This window comes from Alosa pseudoharengus, unplaced genomic scaffold (assembly GCF_046254945.1).
Source record: "Alosa pseudoharengus isolate Yale_2024_CS ecotype anadromous, Long Island Sound unplaced genomic scaffold, YU_APseudo_1.1 YU_APseudo_1.1_scf_8, whole genome shotgun sequence".
Taxonomy (NCBI): Eukaryota; Metazoa; Chordata; class Actinopteri; order Clupeiformes; family Clupeidae; genus Alosa; species Alosa pseudoharengus.
In genome coordinates this window covers 11,239,883-11,264,355 of record NW_027468870.1, presented here as the reverse complement: position 1 = coordinate 11,264,355, position 24,473 = coordinate 11,239,883, and the positions used below count along the sequence as shown (strand labels likewise).

Below are 24,473 nucleotides of genomic sequence, written 5' to 3'. Positions count from 1 at the left end.
ACAGGAAGAGAGAGAGAAAGAGAGAAAGTGTTACATAGTATTTGTGTATTTTAAAATGTGTTTACTCTCACTAAAGCCAAACAATACAAGAATCGGTATTTACCATCTAAAAGGCATTTACCCCTTGGCTTCAATTTTAATCGTACTACCCCATGGCATAGTGTTTCATTTGGAAACGGATGCCAAAAGGCCAAGGGTACCCAATATATCGAAAAGCGACAAAAAGGGTCACCTTTCCTGCACATTACACCAAAGCTGCATACTGCAATACCAGGCGTTCCTGCTTTGGCAATGACAGAGGCACCATTCTCTCTATTAGAAGTCAGTATATTATCAAAATCAGTTTGAAGTCATTATTTTGAAGATGACATTGAATGGAAAAACATTTTGACCTGGGCATTGTTGCGTAAGAAGCGTTCAGTGCATGGCTAAAAAACGTGTGATGTCATAGCAGGCTGTGACACAAACCATCCCTCTGATCACCGCCCCTGGATCCTATTGTGAACAGTCTTTGGGTGCTAGGCAGCTAGTCAGCGTAAACAAAGTCCTTTTAGGCAAGTCCCTCCCCTCGGCAGCCATATAGCAACGCTATACAACACATGATTGGGAAGATGTCTTCACAACACAACATATGATTGGCTCAATGTATTCACATCACACCACATGATTGGCTCAATGTATTCACATGTCGACGTTTTGCCGAGGAAGGGGTGGGATATGTGTAGACAACAGCCATATTGGCGTTACAAACTAACCCCATGCATTTCTATAGAGGATTTTTTAAGTGCTGTGTCTCCTTATTAGAAAGTCTCTGGCGTAAAGCTCACTTAATTATACATATGGGTGCCAGATAACCATGAGGGGGTGCAAGATATCTGCTAAAATGGGCCATTTTATTTCCCAGCCTAATAATAGTTCATGGGCTTGTAAAATAGCATCTGAGCATTTTTGACAGGCCAAAGTTGCCTACCTTATATGTTAACATTAAAGAACAAGGTAAAATACACTGTTCCTCCATTCTATTGTTATTATTTAGAAACTACAACTGTTGCTTTAATTCACTGTTGACCTAAAAGACGTTAAGGTGATGACCAAATGCCTACCCTTCTCGGTTTCCAGTATGCCAGTATGGATCATGATGTGCAGAAAAACAAATTGAAAAGTCATATTAACAGAGTGTGTAGTCTAATCCTTTCTCTTCAACCAGATCCAATCCCAGATTTACATTTTGATGAATTATCTTATGACTTCTGACTTATAACTGCACCAATGTGGAACAAAAAAATCTTGTTTCACAGTTCTAGTACTGTGTGTTTCAATTGGAAATTAATATCAATTAGCTGATTCTGCAGAGAGCTCTCCTCTGCCCAGTTCTCTCCTGATATACAAACACGGGCCATGTTTTTGGTTCCCTGAGATCTGCTCACTAGTTCAGTGGTTTGACAGAACCCAGCTAACATTGCTAATTAGGGAAGTTCACAGAATGGGAACATCACAGGGGGTGGGGTGGCATGAGTATAGAAAGAAGGAAGAAATTGAGGACAGAAAAAGCCAAAGTCGAAACATCTCTGTGTAGCCTAATTATGGGAACAAATCCTGCTACACCCCCCCCCGCCAGCACCCCACTCTGAGAGGCTCCTGTCCTCTGAGGCTGAGTCCAGTTGCATCTTACAAGACTGAAACAACAGGTCTATGCACATCAGAATCCACATACGTAGGAGGAACCTTTCACATCTTTCACTATCTCAGGGAGAGAGAGAGAGAGAGAGAGAGAGAGAGAACGAGAGAGAAGAGAGAGAGTATCTGGTTCAAAGTGAAAACACAGAACAGCATCCCCTGTCTGTCTGTCAAAGGCATCAAATGGCAGTGCTCCTCAAACAGTACACATCCAAACGCAACCCCCCAGATGGTTCTGACCATTTCTCATGGAAATCAAAACTGGCCAGATGCTCTGAGCAGCAGAACTGAATCGGAGTCTGACTCACAAGCTGGGGGGGGACTCTGGGGTATTTAAGCAAAGGCTTCAAACATATTTGTGGCTTTTTTGTCTTTCTGCCCAGACCCCCTAATCCGTTTAGCATGGTGCGTGTGTGTGTGTGTGTGTGTGTGTGTCCACGTGTGTGCTTATTTTTTAAGTGTGTGAGTTGTCTGTGTGTCCGCGTGTGTGTACATAGTGTCTCTGAAAAAAGAGAAAGGAAAGGAGACAGCTACGCAGCAAGAAAGGGACAGAGAGAGAGGGGAGGAGAGTGCGTGCGTGCGTGCACGTGCATGGACGTGTGTTTCTGTGTGTGTGTGTGTGTGTGTGTGTGTGTGTGTGATTTGAAATAAGGCTACATCTGTACCAACATCAGTATAGGCCCACATACAGAATCTTTCTCAGCCCACGTGTAGTTCCAGTTTGTTTGTGACTGTGCAAAAGGTGGGTTGAGATTGTGTGTGCACAGATAAGTTATTTGCGTTACACAGATGGTGATTTGCATTCAACACAAATATTCAACACGTGTGTGTACATCTGTATACAAACATTTCGTACTTCTATTGCACAAGCTAGTTCTTTTTCATATTCAGTATATGACTAGAGAGTTTGTAGAGCGTTGAGGAGATAACTGCAGACTTACATTACAGTTTATGATAGAATTCTGAGTAAATAAAGAAACTTAGCATAGAGTAGAGATTAATTAAACATAAAGGCATGAATAATTATGGATGTGCAACCATCCGCCTCCTCTTACTCATTTCTCTTCCTCTATCTGCCTCTCTTATCTCTCCTTCACAGACTCCTGTTTCCATTTTTTCATGTAATTTCCATCGCCCCCCCCCCCTCTTTCTGTTCTCCCTCGTCATTAAATCCAGCTTCCGGCTAGTTCTACGCATGAGGAGATAATAGTTTTGGAAAGAGCCACCATGCAGTACTTTTCAAACCCAAAGTGCTTTACATTGAGTAAGCCTCGGCTGTCACACACAGCAAATTAGCAAAAGCTTAGAGGCAGACAAACATGTGAAACCATAACACACTCACATACACACACACACACACACACACACCTTTATCACAGACTTTTCAGTTATCATGTACCAGTGGGACACTGCATGATGAGAATATCACAGTCTAGTTTTTCAGACCCAGAGTAGCAAAAAGTAAACACGATGCTGCAATGTTCTTCAAAGTACATACAGTACTTCAGTTCATGATGAATTGAATATGAACATGTTGCCAGACAGGTTCAATCCATTTGCACATCTAAACCTGGGCACTTGATACCTCTTCATGACAGAACCATGAAACTTGAAAACCGCCAACACAGACAATCCCAGCAAGGAAAGATTGCTAACTAAAGCTACAGAAGATACTTTGAAGACACAAAGGAGGTTACCCTGAACAATGATGGGGCGATGCATGGATGACAGCAATAGACAGACAGCAAAACATAAGTAAGACACCTGACATGCAACAACCATAACTACACACTCCTAAATATGCACAAAATGGCTTACAAAGATACACACACCAATACCCTACTTCCACACAGAAACATGCCACGCATTATCATATTAAGCTCATTCATTGCTCTCCCTACCTTTCCTGTAGTTGACCTGTTTAGTGTGCATCGAAAAAGTGCCCAAGACTACTCCCATCTTGGAGTCTGTGGTTTTCTTCTGTCTTCTTCTGCTGGTGTACAGTGAAGTCTCCTCACAAGAGAGAGGCTAGTACTCGTGTATTTCTGAAGTACGCAAGTCTGAGCTACGCAGGGAGAAGAAGCGAGTGAGTGAGGGAGCGAGGGAGTGAGTGAGTGCTGACTCGGTCGAACACTTGTTCTCACCCACACCTGTGCTGCTCCACACTTCGAGCCAATCTCCCTTTGTTGCAAAGAAATATATAATAAATAAATAATCTCAGATCTCCACCTGCCCTCTATCTTTTGCTTTGTTGTTTTTTGCTTTATCTCTCTCTCTTTCTCTCTCTTTCTCTCTCTCTTTTTCTGTATTCTTGTCTGTACAGTCCGTTCTTCCCACCAACTCTTCTCCACAGTTTAGCTGCTTACCTTTTTTGTACCTCTACTCGTCTCTCTCCCTCTCTCCCTCTTTCTCTCTCTCTCTCTCTCCCTCTCTCTCTCTCCCTGACAGTGTTATGGATTTTGAGTTCCACATAGATACAGAGGGGCTCACAGCAATGGTGATGAAAGGGTGATGAAAAAGGGGGGGGGGGGGGCATTGTAAGAGGTTTCTGACTTCAACTAAACACACCACTGTGCTGTAAATAAAAAACAAAAAAACGCTGTTGCCTTTGCCTTGATCACATGAGACCATATGATGGATTCAGTTGAAAAATTGAACAGCGTTTGAATGCTGCCTTTCGGCTGCTCTATCCCACTCTCCCACATCTCCCGTCTTTGTATGATATTTCATCGGTAGATCCTGCAAATATAAACAAAAATCAGTACCCTGTAATTCAAAGTGGACTATATGACAGTGTGCCCACATGGGATTTTCACCCACAACCAAGTCTTACTCCTTTGAGCAGCTCAATGGATTATATTAAATAAAGAATCTCACTGGAGTTCAATTTCTGTGATGCTATGAAACTCTTGTATATTCACTCACAGAAAGACAAGCCATACCATCTAATAATAAATAATTCTGTTAGTTTACACCCACATCCAGTGCTGCCACTACAAAATGAATAATTCTCCTCGGCTGCAATGAGACATGGAGTCCTATATCTATCTGAAGCAGTGGAAGAGTCATGGCCAGTCAGAGACCGGTGTGGATATTCAATTAAGTCCACCACAATGCACTCAATTAGTCTGTAGCATCCTCTCCTGCGAACCAAAGGACCCTCACAAACACAATTGATTAATTGATCAGTTTTGAAATGAACATAACATAGAATAGAATAGAATAGGGGAGGGAGTTACCATACAAAAGTGTGAGAAGAAGTAGAGGCAGAGAGGGTGGTGGAGGAGGAGGAGGAAGTGGGGAGGGGGTTGTCAGAGTGTAAATTTGTTTTCTCCTCACTTCTCACATTGAGGGCTCGTCCACACTGAGACGCTTTGAGGGTTTTGCTTCGTCTTGGCCGACCGTCCAAACGAATCCTGTAAACGCACTGCCCGAAACTGCACTTTTTTGAAACCTGGTCCCAGAGTGGAAAAATCTGAAACCGTAGCCCTTTTGAATTTGTTTGGACAGCAAAACCGCACATCCTACTTGCGTATCGATGATGTCATCGCCACACCTCAGCTGCCCTGGACTTGACACGTACTGCCTAACAATGCTAGTTTTCATACATGACATTACCTACGATTACACTCCGTAGGATAAATATCACAACTGGTGCTGCGCAGCGCTGATAGCTTATGACTTGGTGGACTGAACACTGTCTTTCCCGGTGTTTTTTTATGCATTCTCGCTACTGTCAGTGATGCGAGAGAACTTAAGTTATTAGGGAAGTGCGATGTAAGTTTACATTAATTTGTGCGTAGTGCCGGTGTCATTCATTTATTTTACATGTCTTAAACATAAATGAATAGTGAAGTCAGATATGAGCATACAAAGACGCTAAGAACTCATGTTAAGCCTATAGATGCGCACTAAATGCGAATGCGCGATTTGATGCAAGCAAAAGTATCGACTGTTACTAACAAAGGTATTATAGCAATAGTATAAATGTGGCGACGGAATAGCCTAGTACGCCTAGCCTTTGCACTTGCGGTGATAACCAAAACTAATGTGAATCACGGACTATCCTACAACCAAAGAAAGTAAAGGAGATTATTTTTACCAGCGTTAGCCAAATACAGGACGGGACTGCACCCTTCACAAACCGTAAAAATTAAGTTTATTAGTTTTACAGTTGACAGTTCACTATAAGTCCACACAAACAATTCTGGTTTACTTGCACTAGCCAGTTTTGTCGTAGCCTACTCTGTCTGTTGTATGGCCTACACAGCGCACAAGCTTTGGTCAATTTCTGTAACAAACAGTGGCACCTATAGGCCTGGGATATAAAGTAACGTGTTGAGTCGTGTTGAGATGGATCCGTTTGGACGCAAATATTCTTGATACGGTTCCAGGGAAGACGGAGGAAAAAAAGATCGGTTTGGTACGTGTGGACTAGGCCTGAGATGGCCTTAAAGGGATATTCCACCATTTGGGGAATTACACTCATTTTTCACCTCCCCTTGAGTTCCTCCCCTTTCTCCAGTTCATCCAGCCGTTCTCTGAGTCTGGCGATACCACTTTTAGCTCCAGCCTAGCATAGATCATTGAACCAGATTAGACCATTAGCATCTCGCCTGCTAGCATCACCTTTAAAAGTGACTAAGATTTCCAGTAATTTTCCTATTTAAAACTAATAATCAAGGAACACCATGGGCGCAGCAGCACAATGATATCATGCAGCACCTGCAGCAGACAAATTGGTTAGTGACTCTATTATTACGCCTGAATGAGACAAGTTTTAAAAAGGGAAATTACTGGAAATCTAAGTCACTTTTTAACGTGATGCTAGCAGGCGAGATGCTAATGGTCTAAACGGTTCAATGATCTATGTTAGGCTGGAGCTAAAAGTGGTATCGCCAGACTCAGAAAATGGCTGGATGAACTGGAGAAAGGTAAAAATCAATTGTTTAACTCAAGGGGAGGTGGAAAATGAGTGTAATTCCCCAAACGGTGGAATATTCCTTTAAAGGTAAACTATGCAGTATTGGCAATTTCCTTACTGTTTTTTTTCGGTTTTTGCTTATTTTTCGCTTGCTCTGTCATGACGAATGTCTGAGAAACTCCATCGCTACCTTTTTCTAGCCGGTGCCTGGCGTGTATGTGTATTGAAATGCAGTAAAGCAATTCGTTACACTCGTTATAATACCGCCGGCCCACAGTTGCAAGGGTGTTTTTTCCGCTCACAGGCGCTAGGGGGAAGCGAGACGGCCACCATTCAACCCGAAAAAAGTCATATAACCATTCCAATGACTCTGAAGCTGTTAAATGAAGGTAAATTAAGCGAAAAAACTTGCATATTAAGTTAAACAACCTGCATAGTGTGCCTTTAAAGGAATGCCCTTGCATAGTGTGCCTTTAAAGGAATGCCCTTGGGGGTAATACATGTTGGGAGGCTAGACAGGTAGTGAATAAGAGAAAGAAAGAAAGGCAGAAACAATGATGTAATCAAAGAGAGAGAGAGAAACCGAGAGAAGGAGGGAGGCATGGGCAGTAAGAGATGGAGAAGATGCTCGGGAGAGAAAAAAGAAGAAAGAGAGAACAGTTATGATGATTGAAAGGGCGTGTGTCTCAGGTTAAAGTAGCAAAAAAAGATAAAAAGAGAGAGAGAGAGAGACTTCTCCTTTTGTACAGACTCCTTCATCAGACAGGACTGTCAGTATGGACATCCATAACGAGAGTCACTGCAGGAGTTCTGGGTTTCCCCCCCCCCGTCTCTCTGAGCTGCTCTCTGCTGCCTCAATCTGGCTTTCATCTCTCCAGCCCTCTCTTCCTGTCCTCACATTTTACCTCTAAACCCACAGCCACAGCTTGAGAACCTGGTCTGAACCCATTATCTCTCTCTCTCTCTCTCTCTGTCTCTCTCACTCACACGCACACACAGAGATAGAGATAGAGCAAGAGAGAGATAGATAGATAGACACACACACACACACACACACACACACACACACACACACAAACACACATAGAGATAGGGATAGGGACACACACACACACACACACACACAAACACACATAGAGAAAGGGATAGGGACACACACACACACACACACATCTCTTGATTGTGAATCACTCTAGAGAACACAGGCATGGAACAGCAGACATGGCCATCAGAGAGGTGAGATGAGGTGAGGCTGCTCACCAGCTACAGCCCCTAGGGAGAGTTACCGTTCCCTCACCGCCACTTCCTACTTCTCACTTTCACAGCCAGCTCTGTAGCAGGGCTGAACATCAGCTCTTACATGCACACACTCACACTCACACAAACACACACACACACACACACAAACACATACACATGCACACGTACACGTACACGTACACGTACATGTACAGTACATGTATGCACATTCACACACACAAATGCATAGACACACACAAACACACACAAATACATGCGCACATACACATGCATACACAAACACACATGCATGCGTACACACACACACACACATACACACACTCACACACACAAACTGACACACAAACACATACACACACACACAAACACACACACACACACACACACACACACACACACACACACACACACACACATACACAAACAAACACACACATACATGCACACACACATGCACACACAAACACGCACGCACGCTCACACGTGCACGCACACATGGCTACCCATGGGTCGGGTCGGGTTCGGACAAATATTTAGAAATTGTATTCGGGTTCGGACGCATGGGGGCAATATGCATGGGAAGCTTTACATTTAAAATAGCTTATTATGTTGCGTAACCAACAGATCTGCTTTACATGATGCAAATGTTTTTGAGAATAAAATAAAATGTAAAAAAGCTTTCTTCCTGTGTGCAAGATTTGTTCATGTAGCCGTGACAACGAATGTGCATTTCAGTCTTGGGGGACGTTAAAAAAAAGTTGTTAGCCTATCAGGAGATTTTAAGACCAAAGAAAACTAAGCAAATTAAAGGAGAATTCCGGTGTGATTTTGACCTAAAGTGTGTTGAAACATGATACCAAGTGTGAACGTATGTCTCTTAGCTCATTTCGGCTTGTCCCCTGCACTCAGAAATCTGGCGCTAGTTAGCCAATGCTACCAACAGTTTTTCGATGGGGGTGCCTCGGGCATCGGCCTAGCCATGCAAATAAATCACATGGTTTTACACCATTTACAAGGCTCAAAGTAGCTCCATATTTCATTGGTAGATCTCCAAGGGCCTTGACATTTAAAACGAGACATTGAGAACTTTGAAAAAGCACTGGTAGTTCACTTAACATAATTCTGTGGAAAAGCATGGATTCCAGATTCTTCAAGTAGTAGCAACAGCATTTCCACAGAATTATTTTTGGAATCTGATCCCTTATCACAGCGGTCCGGTACCGGGCCGCAGGACATTCCTAACCGGGCCATAGCCTACGACATGAGTTAAAAAAAAAATACATGCAAACTAAACTAAATTTAATTCGCAATAATGTCACGCACGTTTTTACATGGCATAGGCCTATATGCAGTTGTTTGATTGCACGCATGTTTGCATTTTGCAAGGTCTATTTTCTTACGTCTGTCTGTCCCGCCTTCAACACTTTTACATATTGCCTTCAGCGCTGCGCAGCCTCAGGTCAGCTCACTTCACTTGATCAGTTCTTGGCGAACGGTAGTGTCACCTGTACCTGTGTGACATATTCGGGTTGCTTAATGACCTCAACCTGTCACTCCAGGGGAGAATGACGACTGTTATTAAACTGACAGATAAAGTCGCTGCATTTAAAGCCAAGCTTGATTTGTGGGGACGACGAGTGGACCGGGGTGTATTTGATATGTTCCAAACAGTAGTGGGGGTTTTGGGAGAGACTGAGGCAGGGCCCTTTCTCTCGCAGCTGGTGCGCGATCACCTTGTTGCGTTTTCAAATGAGTTTGAGCGTTACTTCCCATCCTCCAAAGATCCACGGCAAACCAATGAGTGGGTCCGCAACCCATTTGTCAATATCCCGAATAGTCCTAACTTGTCAGCGCAGGAGGAAGAGCAGTTGATCGAAATTGCAAATGACGGTGGTGTTAAGAGTGTGTATAAGGAAACCTCTCTGGCGGGTTTTTGGATCAAAACCAAAGCAGAATATCCCGAGATAGCCGTAAAAGCGCTGAAAACGTTTCCCACCACGTATCTATCTATCTAATGACTGCAACTAAGACCAAATTGCGCAATCGACTGGACATTTCAAACACACTGAGGGTGTCACTGTCTTCCATCACCCCCAGATGGAAGCTTCTTGTTGTAGGGAAACAAGCAGGGCTCCCACTGATTATATTCGTAATGCACCCATGTTTAGTTCCCATGTTTTGTTCCCATATTTTGTTAAGCATGTTCGCACTTATAGATGTAGCTTCAAGTTGTTCAATATTCATAGTTCATATTGTTCAATTTTCACTTCTTCAAGTTCACGTTTTTCACAAGTTTGTTACCTTCACTGTTCATACATAACTAAAGCTAGTTCTTTTCAAGTAATGCATGAACAACACATATGGAACATGGAACCCCCGAACCCAGCCTCCCCGCCGGTCCTTGAAAAAAAAATAGGAATCAAACCGGTCCATGGTACATAAAAGGTTGGGGATCCCTGCCTTATCATACCTGTTCATTCATACTCGTCGCTCGACTTATCGTGACTAAATTTAAGATGGCTGCAAACGCTAAACTCCGTGAAGATACTGTCTGTATAAATCGTCTTGTAAGTAAACTACCTAGACTAGATGGCTAGTCAGTTGGAGGAGCAACGGGCAGGGAGTGCCAGCACGCCACAGGTATGTCGGCTGCTCTCTGATGCTCCTACCCAGCTGACATACATAAATGCACATATCATGGATGGGACCAACTTCCAAGTTGAGCACCACACGTAGGGCTTGCTGTAGGGTTGCTGTTAGGTTCTCTTATGTGTTTTCTTTTAAGTTACGCATTGCAGAAGGCTTTTAGTTTTAGTGCAATAATACCCCTAGACAATTACAGTTTCGGCCTTGAACCTCTTCTGCTCCATAACAGAAAATGGTGTCTAGTAAGGACTGTCACACATTCTCTGTTTAGTCACTCATGAACACATGGAAATTCTCATCACAACATCAGGCTAAGACCTTTATGGAGCCCTTTCCCTTGTAAAATCAAGGCAATGTTTTGCTCTGTATTTGGACACAGTACTTCCATTGTAAGGACCCCGTTAGCTTTATTGGCTGTGCACTCATTCATTTAGTCATGGTCACCAGCACACTTCCCCATCACGTTGAGATGTGCCCGCAGCGTGACTGAATAGTTTACAGCGTTGGCAAGGCGGCTTTTTCTTGTTACAGCATCATTATGCAACTGAATACAAAATGAAGCAACCTAAATTCTGCAATCAAGGTTGCCTCTCTATTGACAGACCCGCCTCTCCTCCCTAGCAGTCCCAGATGTTGTAGGAATTTCTAGCCTGTCAGGCTGTTTACCGAGTCTGCCTGTAGCGCATATGGAGACTGTTTGCGCTGGGTTTTTGGTAAGCTACTTAATACTTTCCCATTTGTTGACATTTGGTTGTTTATCCAGGATGCTTCTTACATGTACAAACACAAACAGGTGCTGTCAGTCACAGTAATTCTTGTCTGCATGAATTATCTTCTGTGGTTTATGCCCCTTCTGCTGATTATATTTGTGGTCCACAGAGGCTTGTGTGTGAAGCAGAAGAGAAGAGGATAAGGCAGATTTATTGAAAGAGAGAGAGAGAGAGAGAGAGAGAAAGATAGATAGAGAGTGTACAGGGTGGTTTGAGGAATGAGAGGGGGACTTGGCGGTGAAAAATAGGGATTTTTTACCAGAGCGTCTGTGCGCGGGCTCCTCTTTCTCTGGTGGGATTAATGAGACATTTAAAGGAGATCCTAATCGCTAATCAGCGTGTGGAGAGTGGAGTGGTCTGCACCACCACTGACCTCCGATTCATCACCACCCTCCACAGCTGTCTCCCCCTAAACATAATTCACTACCTTCCTCTTTCTCTATCACATTCTCTGATCATCTATTTTTATTTCTCATTCCCTCTTTCTTTCTGTTCTCTACCTCTGTCCCTCTATCTATCTCGCATTCACTCCTTCTATTCCTCTGTCCCTCTATCTATCTCTCATTCACTCCTTCTATTCCTCTATCTATCTCTCATTCACTCCTTCTATTCCTCTGTCCCTCTATCTATCTCTCATTCACTCCTTCTATTCCTCTGTCCCTCTATCTATCTCTCATTCACTCCTTCTATTCCTCTGTTCCTCTATCTATCTCTCATTCACTCCTTCTATTCCTCTGTCCCTCTATCTATCTCTCATTCACTCCTTCTATTCCTCTGTCCCTCTATCTCTCATTCACTCCTTCTATTCCTCTGTTCCTCTATCTCTCATTCACTCCTTCTATTCCTCTGTCCCTCTATCTATCTCTCATTCACTCCTTCTATTCCTCTGTTCCTCTATCTATCTCTCATTTACTCCTTCTATTCCTCTGTCCCTCTATCTATCTCTCATTCACTCCTTCTATTCCTCTGTCCCTCTATCTCTCATTCACTCCTTCTATTCTTCTGTTCCTCTATCTCTCATTCACTCCTTCAATTCCTCTGTCCCTCTATCTATCTCTCATTCACTCCTTCTATTCCTCTGTCCCTCTATCTATCTCTCATTCACTCCTTCTATTCCTCGGTCCCTCTATCTCTCATTCACTCCTTCTATTCCTCTATCTCTCATTCACTCCTTCTATTCCTCTATCTCTCATTCACTCCTTCTATTCCTCTGTTCCTCTATCTCTCATTCACTCCTTCTATTCTTCTGTTCCTCTATCTCTCATTCACTCCTTCTATTCTTCTGTTCCTCTATCTCTCATTCACTCCTTCTATTCCTCTGTTCCTTTCTTCCTCTCACTGTCTCTGTCTCTTGTTCAGTCTTTGTTTTCCTCTTGTTCTCTTTTTCTCTCCCTCTCTTTCTGTTGCTCATTTACTCGTCTTCTCTTTCTCTCACTTTCTTTTTTCTCTCGCCTTCTTTCTCTCTTTGCCTCTCCATCTCTTTCTCCCCCCCCCCCTCCAAGTCTGGCTCTGTCTACTTCCTGCGTGTCGACCGTGTCTAATCCGCCTGCAATTCAATTTAACCTGCCGGTGTTCAACTTAATTCAGCTCAATTCAATTAAACTAAAAGGCAACATAAGTATAAAACAAAATGTAATGAGTGCAGGGATGGTTGTATTGATGACATCAGAGCTTGCCCCTCTATCCCTTGGCAGACTTGCACATTGTGTTTTTCCACTGTCAAAAGAACATCTATCGCTCTATTGAAACGTGTGGGGGCTCTATGTGCATGTCTTCCCACATGTCTCAGTTCCAGGAACTACTTGTACCATCATGTGGGATTAAACCAACAACCTCCTCCAATCCAGGTACTTTTTGGACAGTTTGAATTTGTGATTGTTGGTTTGAATAAGCATTGATGATGGCTATAATGTCTGGTGTAACATATGGCCTACAACTCACTATACACACTTTAATGCAAAAGTCTCAGAGACTCGCTGTCACGGACCAAAAGACACAGGTTAATGTGCTACAAGATTGTTGCTAGTCATACAGACCAAAATGGATAAAAGGATAAAAAATAAATGCTAAACTGAGAGATTGTGCAAACCTCACCATGTTCCTATTTGTAGGACAAAAAACAGTGTGTCCACAGGCTATTGCACATAGAGTGGTCATTATAAGTTTAAAAATGAAGTAGGATTATAACAAGTTAAGAAGTTTGCTCCGCCAAAACTTCCCTGACTTTTGCTGTTTTTTTCAGTACAGTGCATGGAAAAAACAAACTGGAACTCTTTCAGAAGTGAGGTAGTTACATAACTGTGGTTCCTTCAAAAAATAGAAATATTTTTCTATTAATATTAACTTATTTACAGATTTTCTCTGTCACTTTGATACATTTCTCGAATCATCCTCGACATTTGCAAAACAGTAAGTGCATTTCTCAAATCAATTCGTACAAATAACAAAACATCATGGATTACCTGCAAAAGCTAGTCTCTTGCTCAAAATCTCTAGTTTATCTCTCAAAAGTAAATATCTATGTCAATAAACATGTCACTGCCTTCAGAATGACAACTCCTTGTGTCATTGTGTACGGATAAGACAGTCAAATTGCTTAGTCATGTTGTCAATATAACAGTGTACTCTGGAGGGATGGTCTGATGTAAACGGTTGCAAGGACATTTACAGTTTTTCTCAGTCGCTTTGGTACATTTCTCGAATCATCCTCGACATTTGCAAAAAGGCTCTGCAAAAAGTTTTGATGACAATTATTGTAAATTGTAGGTTACACCTTAGTGTATATGGGAGTTTGATTGCAAGAGACTGGACAAGATTCACATTTACGCTTCTGCTGTTTGCACTGTCATTTGTTGACAGACCATGTCTTTGCGATACAGAAAAGAAAAGACAGCACTGGCACAAAGAAAAAAAAAAGAAAACAAAAGAAATAGAAATGTGAACATAGGACAATCTCCTTAAAGGCCGTGTTGCAGGGTTCATTTTCCAAAGAATTTGCACAATTTGCTTGTTGGTAATAAACATTTAAACTGTTATCCATTGTATTTGATGTTGTCGGGTATCACAAAACGGAATATAATACGAAAAAGCAGGAACTATTTTCACAGCGTTTGAAGTGATTCTCCTTTCCCCCACAATGCATTGCATTACGTCACCTTGGGGAGGCTACAGACCAAAGCCTACCTTGAGACCCTTGAGAGTAACGAGAGAGGAGTAAAGAGAGACGAGTAAGGGATTGTTCAGCAGTAGATAGCGCAGATTATAGATAAATAGATAGACAGGTAGATAGATAGCTAGATAGATCGCTTCCCTATGTATCGCTTCCCTAGTTACTGCAGCTCTCCACCACAGTTTCCATCGGGACGGCACAGCCCACACAAGCACCTGCAAAACTGCGACTTGCCCATATTATCGCCCTCTTTGGTAAGCCGTACCCTGACGATGTCAATGGCAATCAATCACGAGCAGTAGTTATCGAAAATATTCATGCTGAAGACACGACCAGCCTAATCGGCGGCGGCTAGAAGCTAAGTTATCTAACTGGGGTGGCTCACAGGTGGGACTAAAAAGTTAGCTAGCTATCATGATGCTTTATATTCTGATCTTCTGACTAAGTTTGCCCGGTAGCCTACTTATCTGAACTAACGACATGATCACTATCACTAGATATAAAGAAAATGTTGACTTTCACTCGGTGCTGTTCACTGACAGTAACAAAAAAAGTGTCGTAACGTTATAAGCATAATGCATTGAACTGAATAGGTGTATTATGTAGCCTCAAAACGAGGCCTCTCAAATTCAGAAAATTGCATTAAACTAAAATCGGAAGACATTGTTATCTTTGTTAGACGATAGGGTCGTTGTCATATAAATGCTGTAACGAAATTCGAAGTGTAAATATACAAACTTTATGTTGAAAGTGTAACCGCGACCGTTTCCCATAGGAATAAATGTAAAACATACCCTCCAAAACGAGACCTCCCGAAATTCAGAAAAATTACTAAATTGATATCAGGCACCGTTATTACCATTGGTAGATCATAGGGTAGCTGTGATATAAATGCTGTGACGAAATTCGAAGTGTAAATATACAAACTTTATGTTGAAAGTGTAACCGCGATGTCCATTGAAATGCATTGAAATGAATGAAGCGCAGATCATGTAGTCCCCAAAGTGACGTCATCACCGAATTGCGTAAAAAAACCCTGCTAATGCTAAAAACAACAAAAATTGCCATTTAACACCATTTGGAGACATTTTTAAAAATGATATACATATATTGAGTGCTTTATGTACCCGTTAATCAACAGTGGTGGTTAACCTGCAACACAGGCTTTAAGGAAAACTGTACGTATGCAGTGCTGTAGGAATTACAGTGCAGTCTTCCTACACCTCCTGATGTTCCTGTCTGTTGGGCCACAAATTTTCATCCACATCACGACATATTATGACAACTTGTTCAACCATTTTGCATGTAAAGACTTATGCTATGAACTAATGCCTAAATGTTGTGGGGGGTGAGACCCATTATAATACATTTTGATCAACATGACATAAGCAAGGGATAATGTAAGAAACAGCAGAGAATTGTACATATTCTATGCATGGATGTACCAAAGCATTTGCAACTTGTTCAAAGAAATGAGAAACTGCTGTTTTGATGTGCACAAGTGACACAATGATGTGAAGATTGAACAGGTAGTTTTCAGAATTTAAATTCTGAGAAATGTACCAAAGCGACTGAGAAAAACTGTAGGTGGAAGGTAGAGGCACATTCTTTTTCTTTTACTCTGTTGAACGATTACATTATGATTTTAAAATAGAGGTATAGTTCCCCCTACTGGTGAAAATAGTGGTAGGAAACCATGAAACCCAGCTTGCTTTACGATTTATGTCCAAAAGAGGGCAGTGGTTTTCCAGGGAATGGTGGCAATTTCTAGCAAAACTTGTACCTCCATAACCATTTCCTCCTCCACAAACACACATAAATTGAAACACACACACACACACACACACAGATGCATATATGCACGCATATACATACACACACAGAGAAAGAACATACAGTACACAGAGGCACACATTCACTCAGACACATTCACAAATTACTAGTGAATTATTACATATACTAAGACTATAACTTGAAGGGTGTCAATAATTTCCGAGTTTTTTTGTGAAGTATTTACCATGATGTAAATTGTGAATACTACACAAGGAAGCGTGATATGAGCACAACGAGTGGTGAGAGTGTGAGTGATAGTGATTATGTGAGTGTGAGTTGTGCTGATGGTGTGTGTATGTGTGTGTGTGTGTGCATGTGTGTATGTGTCTAAATAAATGTGAGTGTGTATTTGTATGAGTGTGTGTGTGTGTGTGTGTGTGTGCTCGCGTGCGTGCGTGCGTGTGTGTGTACACATGCATGTGTGTGGAGATGGAGGCCCAGTAGGCCTGGGGTGCCCCACATACCGAAGTCCTGAGTCAGGAGCCAGAGTCTCGTGGAGAAGAGTGCGCCTCGACAAGGGGCAAGAATGAGAACGAGTAGGGGATAAAAATAAAGCGCCAGAGGAGGACGATTACGTCAGAGGGGGAGGAGGGGAGATTTAAAAATTAAAAGTGGTGGAGCACACTGTCAACTTCAATCTGTTTCTCTTGAGAGAGAGAGAGAGTGAGAGAGGAAAACAAAAAGAGACTGAGATAAAGAGAAAAGTAAAGTGAAACAGTAAGGAATAAGATCAAATTAGAAACAGAAAAATATATAAGAAACAGAGAACATTTGAAACAAAAAAGAAATAGAAAAAAAAATTGAAAAAATAAAATAGTAAAAGAAATAGACAGACAGACGGACTGATTGACAGACAGACAGACAGACAGACAGATAGATAGATAGATAAAGTGAGTGGATTCATAAGGATGTTTGACATTTGATATGCCTGCACCAGACTGGTCGAGATTGACTTCCACACACAAGCCAAGCCCCTTACTTAACTGAAACTGCCAGCCCTCTGGCTTACACACGGTACAATGTTAATGTTGAATGTGTTGGTTTTAGTGGCACTGCATTTGCTCAAAAGAAATTACTGTAAGTTCTCTCCAGCAGGCATTACAAATTCCACACAAATAGTCTGCTGATTGTGCAACTTCATTCTTGTTTACTACAAACAGGGATTTTAACTGAGCAGATTTAAGCTACCGGCTTTAGGCCCAAACAAGGTGAACAGCTTTCTGGTAAGTGACAGGGTGATACCCAGGGATGGATTACTGCACGGGCCTACCGGGCCCAAGCCCAGGGGCCCAAGGGGTCAGGGGGCCATGAAGCCCAAGCCTTTTACATGGAATCACTGCTTCAATATCAAATCAGGATGTACTATAAATGTGATTGAATTAAAGTATTGGCCATCCCCAAAATGCACCAGAATACAAGAAATCACATCAAACAAATAAAAAAATTCTGGGGGAGGACCCCCAACCCCCCCCTCCCACATATGCGACAATTAGTGGGGGGCCCTTAATACATCTGGGCCCAGGGGCCCGAAAGTTCATAATCCGTCCATGGTGATACCTGTGTGTGTGTGTGTGTGTGTGTGTGTGTGTGTGTGTGTGTGTATGTTTTAGACAGCAGGTGGGCAGCAGAAGATCGGGATGCACAAGCGGAACAGTATGACAAGACCACATCACAGGTTTTTCAGCAGGAAGAGCATTGAAGTGTATTGCATTGTGCGTGCCTGTTTGAGCAACTCATATCTTATACTCATGAGGGCACCATACCTGAGTGTCTGTGTGTGTGACTTGTAAGTCCTTGTGCATACAGCATGTGCATGAGCACTCGTTTGCATGCCTGTGCGGAGGCCGTGTGTGTATTTACGCATCAACGGCGCCGCCCACCTTCTCATCTCATCTCTCCCCTCCATGGGGCAGGGCTCATACAGGGGAGGAGGTGGGGCCAGTGGACCGGAAGGGAATCCGTCCCTGCTCGTAACCCTACTCCTCCACATGCAACCAAGTTGGCCTCTCACTTTCATATGCTATCATGCTCTGTCATCTACCCCCCACCCCTCCTCACCTCTCCCCACCCCCGGCCAACCCACCAAGAATAATGTAGTGTTTTTTTTTCTTCAGAGCAAAACCTTCTTTCTACATGCACATGCCATGCCAACTCCTCATACCACGCTTCACTTTAAAGGGCTTAGAACATGATGTTTGTGTAAACATGAAGAACTAGAATGTCTGGAATCTATATGCAGAACACTCTCTGAGGAATAAAGCAAAGGACCAACAAACATGAAAACACCAGGAAATCACACACATATAGACACACAACCACACATACTCACGCACATATACACACATATATTGTACAAGCACACAAACACTAATATACAGTATTCTGCACTTTAACAAGTTCTTGTAAAGGTCCCAAGAACGCCATTACAAGCTAAGGATATATGGGTGTCAGAATGTTTAAATAGTTATCCCACTCCCATATCTCTTCTTTCTTTCTCTTTCTTTCTTTCTTTCTTCTCACTTCCTTCTCTATTATCTCTTTTTTTCGTTCTTTCTCCTTTCTCACTCTCTCTCACTGAAGTGAGGCTTATTTCTCTCTGTCTGTAGGACGACACTGAGCAATAGTAAGAGATGCCACGAGGCTCTGGATGATCCATAATGCAGTAGCAGGCCCTGCAGCTGAGAGGTGTGCAGCGTGTTTATACACAAACACACACACACATTCACATATACGCACGCACACACACACACACATATACGCACGCACACACACACACACACATATACGCACACACGCACACTCACAAGCACACACCTATGAACATATATGCTTATTTCCACACAAATACATGCAATCTCACATACACATAGACAGAAAGTGACACACACAGAAACATATTTCAGTTGATTTTTGCTGGAAGAGATGGAAGTGGTGAATGTGTGGAGGAGTAAGGGTGCTGTATAATGAGGTTAGGAGCATGACATGTCTAATGTTACATTTACATAACATCCAACTGGAAGACAAATCTGGCCCTAACACATTTACGTAATGCCAAGACAAAAGAAGAAGAAGAAGAAGAAGAAGAAGAAGGGAAAAAACACATTGTAAATCCAATAGTCAATGCGAGAGGGTGACAAACCAATAAAAGGCAGAAGAAATCAAAGGGTTAGAGAGAGAGAGAGAGTTAATCCCTCCTTCAGTCCTTTCTACTGTCAAACTGGGTAAATGTGTGGACCTGCCAAGCACGCTGTTTGCGGAATAGATGACTTGTTGAAAGAGAAACGCAGGCTTATGGAGCCCCGGGCAGCTTAGCCCAAATGATGTTCCACTTTATTTGTGTGGTGCTAACAAAAAAATGCTTCGCTGGATTTTTGGCACATAGCTGCGATGCGTGGCAGCTTTTAAAATGCACTGTTAGCCTGTGGGGTAATGGCTGCAGTCCAAGTGCTTAAATCCTGAGAGTGGCAATCATTTTATGGTGGTCTTGAACGTTACAGCTGGCCCACTTTTCCGCATCACGAAGCAGCATCATTACAAACCTAATAACAGTGTAAATATTTCATTACATAACACTATGGAAGCCCTGTAACTATAACTGTATAAAGGCATGAAAGGCCTAATCTATTTCAACTCCTGGCCTGAGAACAAATCTTCACACGGCTGCCAAAACATCATCAGGAACAATCAAGGTTTACAGGCACTCTATAACAAGGAGAGTTCTCAAATGAACAAAGCCAATTCCTTCCAGGCTAGTTCCAATGAAGGCACTGTTGTAGTCATTAGTGTAGAATGCAGTTCTCCCCTGCTCTGTTCTTCTCCTTCTACCCTTTGTATCTGGTACAGTTCCAAATGAACTAAAGAGTTCAGATAACCGTCAATTTATTAGGGAGAAAGCGGGACATTAACTTGTTTTGTCTCCTCAGCATCATTTAAGTTGTTATCATTTGAGTTCATGTCATCTGAAGCGCTGTGTCAGCCTCTTTTAGGAAGTTTTGTCACGAGTAACCACTTAACTCACTACTGTACTTCATGGAAGAGTTGTACCTGTCCCAGTGTATTAGCACAGGAACCAGCCATTAGTGCAGCATTTCAACCCACATCGTCTACACTGGTACAGTGCCAGAACTACTCTGGTCTCGTAAGCCAGCGTGTCAGTGGGAAAGAGCTCTACTCCCACTGCCCTGCACAATGCAGAACCTGGCGTAGAGGGCTTAATTATGGGGACATAAACTTGGACACCATGTCAGTTCAGGTGCTGTAAGTCTTTCAAGGAAATTCCTTTTTTTTTTGTTGGCAGGAAATCACTAACGTTGTACTTTTTGGAACAGATGTACCTTACCCAATAGATCAGTACAGGAATTTCACAGTTCAGCCCCCACATAATACAGCCTATTGCAGTGCCAGTGCAGATTCATCTAGTCTAATAATCCAGCATGTCAGCGGGAGAGAGCTCTGCCTCCACAGCTCTGAAGATGGCTGTGCCCCAGGGCATGCAGCTTGTGCCTGCAGTCAGCCTGAGAGAGCACAGAGGGGCCTGGGCGTTTGGAGCTCTGACAGGAGTCAGCGGTGCTGGAGCCAGGACGGTGGGCAGGGAGGGACAAAAGGCGTGGGCCGGACGCTGTCAGGAGCTCAGCGTTGGTTCGAGCTGCAGGGACAGAGCATCCAGTTCAGAAGCAGAGGGCTCGGCGTAGGTGCATTCAGCTTGGATTTACCACCATTCAAAAGCCACAGATTCAACTCAGAGTGTGCCCTCAAGTGCAGGCCAGAAGCCGAGGAGGCACAAATAGGCATTTTTTTTGTTTTTGTTTTCTTTGTTTCTTTTCTTTTTCTGTTCCTCTAGGCCCCAGAAGAGGAAAATAGGCATGACATAATTATGTCAGGATTTGATGAAGAATATATTACCGTACATGGAAATACCAGCACAGTGAAAGATTGAGTTTGTGTGTCTTTGCCACTAGACTATAAGATATATAGCAGTGATATGCTCTTTCACTCTCCTTTCTGCATCTCATCTCTGTCTCAATATTTATCTTTCTCATTCACTCATGCATGCACACATACAGTACACGCATACACACACACACGCATACACACACACACACGCATACACACACACACACACACACGCATACACACACACACACATACACACACACACACACACACATTCACACAGATGATTGTACCCTGAGGTGCTGACTGAAAGAACCAGGGGAGTACTATAACATTATGAGGTGCTGATCCTGCAGTAATGTTTATGCACTCAGACATGCCCCCCCCCCCCATGCTCTGCCTTTCTGCCTCTCACACGGCAACTGACACGCTTCAGTACTGCTTGGACCCCCGATGATCACCACTACTGGATGAGTGCATGTGAATGTGTGGAAAAATAGTGTGCAAACTCTTCTTTTTTAAAACTGTCTCACTCATATTATGAGTGAGACAGCGCCTAGGACTCAACCACTTTAAATTGCACACTGGGAATAGTTTTCCGACAGAGATTTGGGAAGAATGTTTTTGTTTTTTTAGATGGCAACACCATGAGGCTGTCATATTATGTACTGCTGTGTGATACATCCCATTCAAGTTCATCAAAAACCAGGTGACATGTTGAAGTGCACCGTGTGAGCAATAACTGGTGCTAAAAGAACAATAAAAGAATTGCACCACCTACAAGAACATCAGTAACAACAGCAGTAACACTGCAAGTTGCAGTTCAAAATGCATCTGTTCTACAAGGTCCAGTGTTTCCTCTAGGATTTTTTTAAGCAGTGGGGGCAGGCCTGTCCAAACCACCTACCCCCGCCCCCCCCCCCCCCGCCCCTGTCCCACTGAAACGACAACTTAAACTTCGCTGCAACTAAAACAATTATATGTATTCACCTCTATTCACACACAATGAGGCATTATTTTCAGTTGTGATTGAGCTGTATATTTGGAGAATCTACAACAGGTCTGCACAATGAATTTTGAAAGGCAACTGCGACTATTGTACGTCTGCCCCATTTCTGATACCATGGGGGAAGAAAATTAAAACGTGGGGGGCCGCCACTACCAAATCAACATAGAGGAAACACTGAGGTCTTTAGATATGATACATTGCAATTTGGTAAACAGACTGGTAAATGGATCAATCCTGACAAAGTCAGCAATATCCTTGTCAATCTGTATTGAAGTCTTGAGTGTATTTCTGTTGTTCTAAGGCAACTTGGCAAATTGTATAACAAACAAGACCATCATATTACTATTCAGACCATATCGTCACATTTAGCAGCTTGCCATATGCCTTTTAAACGAACTACTGCCTTTGCAAATTCAAGAGCTAATAACAGCAGGTTGAAATGATGCATCAAAGAAACACAAAGGGAAAGTTTTACAGCCCACCCTTTTTATACAATAATGGATAAAAATACCACCCTGGATATACAGTTTCCATACTTGTGCTGGTAAAGTGTTTTAGCCACAAATCCCACAACCCTTTCCACCATCATCGTCACAAATGGAGGGAGATTGATCGAGCGCATGTTCTTTTAAAATGTCAAGTGCTTTTCTATTATTCTCCAGAGGGCAAACTGTCTGCAGCAGAAAACAGGATGGAAAAGGGTCTCTGTCACCACACAGACATAGCTAACACTGGTATACTGCCAGCCTGTACATAAATGCTTTCTGAAAACATGTCTACAGCCCTACGTTTTTTTTACGTTTACGTAAAAAAAACCCTTTAGGCTATAAGAGGTAAGCTATTTAGTGTTCACAGACATCACAGTCATTGAAAGACTTCATAGCATCATGGCAGTAGGATTTTTGCAGCAATAGGCAATATCTGAGAGAGAGAGAGAGAGAGAGAGAAAGAGAGAGATTGATTCATTCATAGTGGATAAGAAAAGGTATTTTGGTTGGAGTTGAGAGTGAATCTCTCATTTGGGCAAATACTGTACTGTAAGTCAAAGTGTTTCCCTTTCACCATACCTCCTTCACACTAACTATATAACAGCATATTCATACTGTATTCAAATGGCTTTCACCATATCTCCTTCACACTAACTATATAACAGCATATTCATACTGTATTCAAATGGCTTTCACCATACCTCCTTCACACTAACTATATAACAGCATATTCATACTGTATTCAAATGGCTTTCACCATACCTCCTTCACACTAACTATATAACAGCATATTCATACTGTATTCAAATGGCTTTCCCGTTGTATGTCTGGTTATATGTCTGAGTGACTGTGAAACCTCTAAACGACAGACTTGCAAGAGCATTAATATAATAATATGGAGTTTAAAGTATGACAAAAGAAACATAATGTGGCAGTACACAATTTAATTTAGTCGTATAACACGTTCTGTTCCACATCCATCTCTGCGATAAGAATAGAAAGACAAGCAACGCCCTTACATTGTACAAAAATACTGCTACTGCAGTCACAAATCTCCAATGCTTTCACCACACATCAATTAGACTGTAACAGTAAACCCAAGACCAGTAAATCTACCCAAGAAAACCTCAGTAACTCGTTTCCATGGAGCTGTGCTCAGTTTTAAAAAAACATTCAAACATAAATACCCACACTTACACACACAGTGAGGGCAGAGAGAGAGAGAGAGAGAGAGAGAGAGAGAGAGAGAGAGAGCTTACATGATGTGTACGTGCACAGACTCCTGGGTCTATGCAAGACGTTTGGGTATTCCAGTCCATTACACAAGCTACTGGTCATAGTGCATAGTCCAGTGAAACATTCAAACACCCAAGGGGTGATGAAGCAGTATGCTGCTGCAAAGGCAAAATAAGGCCTCGGACCAAAAATCACCAATATCTACATCCCTCAAACCTTTGTTAACAGTTAAGATGGATTGAAGTGAATTCTAAGTTATTTTTTTCTCTAGCTGAGATATTACATATTCATCAACAATAATAATACTGTTAAACTCCACCATGCACCCATTCATCCATGAGCCCCTCTTTCTCTCTCTCTCTCTCTCGAACTCACACACACACACACGTCCCACACCCACAGGCCATATCAGCATGGTGACACACCATGCAGTGCTTTTCTGCTGATGCTGCGATAGCAGCCCAGTGTCTGTGAGATGAAGCAAGATAAAAGTGAGAGAAGTCAGTCAGAGGTGAAGGGGGAAGGAGAGAGAGGAGGAGAGGGAGAGAGGGGGGAGGTAAGAGGAGAG

At 42.5% G+C, this 24,473-nt stretch overlaps 1 protein-coding gene across 1 annotated transcript in view; it reads right to left on the bottom strand.

The window, feature by feature from the left end:
- The window catches only part of LOC143111392 (A-type potassium channel modulatory protein KCNIP1-like), a 40,894-nt gene that overhangs the window by 13,856 nt on the left and 2,565 nt on the right, over positions 1–24,473 (bottom strand). The window lies entirely within an intron of this gene.